Raw genomic sequence first — 4,796 nt, forward strand, 5'->3', positions numbered from 1 at the left:
GGTTGAAACTACTGTGTTGGAATGTCAATGGGTTGGGGGATAGGATAAAGCGGGGAGTAGTGTTGCAACTGCTGAGACGCCTCTCCCCTGATGTTGTGTTGCTGCAGGAGACGCACTTGATCAAAAACACTTGTCACGCCATGAATCGGCAAGGATATTGTCTTGCTGTACACTCTGGGTTCACCACTGGTTCTAGGGGCGCGGGCATCCTAGCCAAGAACTCTCTCCCCTTGGAAATAGACAACATGATCCTTGATGATAGGAGGCGCTACGCTGCTCTCACAGGGAGGTGGGAGGGGAGGACTGTCCCGCTGATTTCTGTATATGTGCCGCCTGGTCTACGGACCTCGACTTTTGCTGATCTTGGGTGTGTGGTACTGGGGCTTCCGGATGGTATCCTGGTGATGGGCGGAGATTTCAACTCGGTTGTCTCCGGTAGTGTAGATCGCTACCCCCCCAGAGACCTCACTAGGTCACAGTCTTGGTTAAGTGGGTTTTTGGAGACACTGGGTTTGGTAGATTGTTGGAGGTTGATGCATCCGGGACAGGTACAATACACCTTCCACTCTGGGGCCCACGGTAGTCTCTCTAGACTTGACTATATTTTGATGCCGGCGATGCAGGCCTCCTCTGTCAGGGAGATTAGGCATCTGGTCCGGGGTATATCAGATCACTCCCCACTGTGGCTCCAGATCGGCACTAGTATGGGTGTTGAGGGTCGGGTTGCCCCGATCAATCCCTGGTATCTTCGTAATCCCAAAACTCGTGCTGAGTTGATTAAGTCCCTGGATCAGTACTTTGTTGAGAACGAGGGGTCTGTGTCCTCCTCTGTGTCACTGTGGGAGGCATTTAAGACGGTCATCCGAGGACAGGCATTATTGTTAATGGCTGGTGCCAAGAAAAGTAAAAATGAGGAGGTGGTCCGTTTAGAGACTGAAATAACTGAGCTAGAAAGGGACTTGGAACTAGGTGTGACTCGTAACAAGCTTCATGCCCATAGCCTCAAACAACTGGATTATAGGGCCCTGGTGACGGATGCCGCTAAAGTCATGAGTAGAGAGCAGCAGGGCAGACTGTATGATGTGGGAGGTAAGACAGGGAAACTGATTGCTTGGCTGGATAAAAAGGAGATGGCGAGTCGTGTGGTTCCTGTGATTGAGAAACTTGATGGAGTGTGTGTGACTGACCCGACTGAGATTGTTGAGTGTTTCGCGGAACATTTCCGAAATGTGTATTCCCCAGTCTCCGATAGACGGGAGGAAGACTCCCACCTGTTGCTGCGCGACATTGCATTGCCTCACCTGTCGGATTCAGATGGGGACCTAATGGACGCGGCATTCTCAGCTGACGAGGTGGCCCTCGCTATTCGCTCTGTGCGCTCGGGCAAAGCTATGGGCCCTAATGGTCTTCCCATTGAACTCTACAAGTTGCGTCCTGATAAAATGGCGCCGTATCTCCGTGATATGTTTCTAGAGTCGCGAGACATCGGCTCCCTTCCTCGTGATCAGCGTCTTGCTACTATTGTGGTGATTCACAAGGAGGGGAAACCGCGGGATCGCTGTGCATCCTACAGGCCCATTTCGCTCTTAAACGCCGAACCAAAGATTCTCGCTAAGTTGCTGGCAAACCGCTTGATAAAGTAATTAGTGACTTGATTCACCCGGATCAGTCCGGTTTCATCCCACACCGCAATACAGCACTTAACCTGAGGTGCTTGCACGATGTTCTCGCGAGGGCGGCGTCGCTGCGTGAGCCGGCCATTTTGGCTTCCTTGGATGCTACAATGGCCTTTGATACGGTGGAGTGGTTGTACCTCTGGGCCGCTCTGGTGAAATTCAGTTTCGGTCCTGGTTTCATTGGCTGGGATAAAACTTTTGTATGAGGAGCCATTGGCGCAGGTGGTAGTGAATGGTCGAGTGTCTAAGCCTTTTGTTCTTGGGAGGGGTACGCGGCAGGGCTGTCCGTTGTCACCACTTCTTTTCGCCCTTGCCTTGGAGCCTCTGGCTGCCTGGCTGCGATGGGAGCTGTCGATGAAGGGTATTCAGTGGTCCCCGGAATTCGAGGTTCGCATATCGCTCTATGCAGACGACATTTTGTTGTACCTCACGTCCCCTCGTAAGTCGTTGAATGTATTGTTTGATGTGCTCACCTCGTTGGAAGGAACTCCGGCCTTGTGATCAATTGGACCAAGTCCTGTGTGTATGTGCTTTCGGGTGATACCCCCCCTTTACCGCGCGGACCATCCAGGTGTCGCAGACGGGATTTAAGTACTTGGGGATTTTCATAACTTTGGATCCTGTAGCTCGTTACGATCGTAATCTGCTCCCTCCTCTTCAGAGGTTAAAAATTGACCTTGCGGGCTGGCTCAGGCTACCGCTTTCAACACATGGGCGTGCAGCTCTCTTTAAAATGATTTCCTTACCGCAATTTTTAAACGCGCTCCAGAATACGTTTGATGCTGTCCCGGCGAGTTATTTTCGGGAGGTGGAGAGTCTGCAGAGACGATTGATCTGGGATGGACGCTCGCGTATTGCCCTCACCAAGCTCACACTTCCCTGGTATGACGGAGGTATAGCACTTCTGGATATCAGGCGATATTATTGGACCTCTCAGTTGGGGAGTGATTAACCATGGAATGTATGGACCAGCCTCTAACCCTGCATTCGAGATGGATAAGTACTTGTTACCGGGTGAGGACTATAACAGGGCCTTTTATTTCAAAGCAGCGGGAAGGGAACTCTCAGGACCCACCAAGATAGCGGTACGAGTGTGGCATGATGCAAATGCGGGAACGGGATGAAGGGATCGACTGACCCGTGCGACTCCGCTTTACGCGTCTGAAGGACTGGGTTGCCTGTGGAAAACGAAAGGATTTGAAAAGTGGGATATGATTGGTATTAGTAGGGTGAGTGATCTATGGGTCAAGGGTAAAATCAAGACCTTCGAGGCACTGAAGGTAGAGTATGAGCTGAGTGATAGGGAATTCTTCTGTTATGCACAGATTAACCACGCTTTGAGTTCGGTTTTTCTTGAGGGTACTGACATCCCCGAATCCTCCCCGACAGCACTATTTCTTTGATATATAAGAAATTGATTAATAATCGAACGGATCTGTTGGTGCGGCTCAGGGAGGTTTGGACCAGCGACGGTTTAGAATTGGATGACGAGGACTGGCAGTCGGCGCTATCCTCGCCTAAGGAGGTTGCGATTCCGGACCGTCTCCGACTCGTTCAACTTAAAATCCTACACCGGATATATGTCACTGGCCCGCGCTTGATTCATATGGGTTATTCAGTGGATGGGTTATGTAGGCGTGGTTGTGGACTGGTCGGAACCTTCCTCCATATCATTTGGGAGTGTCCGGTGGTGGTGGTGTTCTGGAATAGTGTACATGCTGTGATGGAAGGAGTCACGGGGGTGGCATTATTGCCCGAAGCTAGGAGTTGCCTGTTGAATGTCTGGGAACCGAATGACTATGATGTGGCACAGACGCAGTGGGCGACCCTTGGGAATATGATCGCTAAGAGAGACATCACGCAGTTGTGGGGCTCCCAGCGGCCGCCCACGGTTTTGGCATGGAAGGAGAACATGGACTGGTGTATGTTCAGGGAGAAGACAGTGTATGTGGCACGGGGTAGACCCAGGAAATGGAATAACATTTTTAGCCAGTGGAACTCCTACCGTGGAAATGTATGCACGCCTCTATTCGTGGAGACTTCAGAGGTTCCCCTCTCCCCCTGATCCGGCATTCCAAGTCTTGTGTAGCTTTTATGATTACTGATTTTGTTTCCTCACTGCCCCCCCCCCCCTTGCAGCAATGATGTTTGTATTATACTGTACTGCAGTTGCTCTCCTCCTTGAACACATGTCAGAATGTATTGTCTTATTGCCTTTTGTATAAGTTCTTTTTTCTTTAATAAAATAAAAATTATAACAAAAAAAAAAAAAGAGTGCGTTAGCCATTCGCACTTAGAGTCAAGCGCAGATCTTGGTAGGTGAGCTGCTTCTGATTAGCACCCATCTAGCTCAAGAACAGGTAAGAATTCTAATCATTAAAAGTAGTTTGACTTCTTTTTTGAAGAAAGTGATTGAAGGGTTTATTCTGATTTCCCGGGGCAGGGCGTTCCAGATCCTAGGTGCTAGTCTGGAGAAGGTACGGTTGTATGTTTTCTTTTTCAAAAATTTTTGAAGTTTCAATAGCAAATTGCTGGTGCTTCTCGAAGTTCTATCACCGCCTGATAATTCCAGTTTATTGGCTAGATACTTGGGTGTGTTAAAGTGCAGGGCTTTGTTAGTCATGCAGACAATTTTTAGCTGCGTTCTTGCCTCATAAGGAAGCCAGTTCACTGCCTATAGATCAGAGGTGACATGGTTATTCTTTTTGGAGCAGGTGACGAGTCTTGCAGCCGCTTTGAGGGAGGCTCTTAGTGGAGCCAGACTGGATGCCAGCAAACCACATAAGGTTGTATTTCCATAGTCAATTCTGGGTATCACTAGAGCTTGCACGGCTGATTTGAGGTCGTCGGCTGTGAGGTAGGGTTTTAGTTTTCTGAGAATGTTTATTTGAAAGTTTGCTCCTCTGGTGGCTGTGCTGATGTGTTCCTGCATGGTGATATTCTTGTTGAGTGAATGAATGAATGAATGAAAAAGCTTTATTCGATACTGTAAACAAGCATCATAAAAGCACACAGGCAAAAAATACATTAATATACATAACTAGCAGCCCGTCCCGACCTTGTCCGGTAGCAATCAGGCTTCAGGGCCCCCGCCCGCCCCGTGAGCGCACCCGTGGCAGC

This window comes from Lissotriton vulgaris, chromosome 8 (assembly GCF_964263255.1).
Source record: "Lissotriton vulgaris chromosome 8, aLisVul1.2, whole genome shotgun sequence".
NCBI lineage: Eukaryota > Metazoa > Chordata > Amphibia > Caudata > Salamandridae > Lissotriton > Lissotriton vulgaris.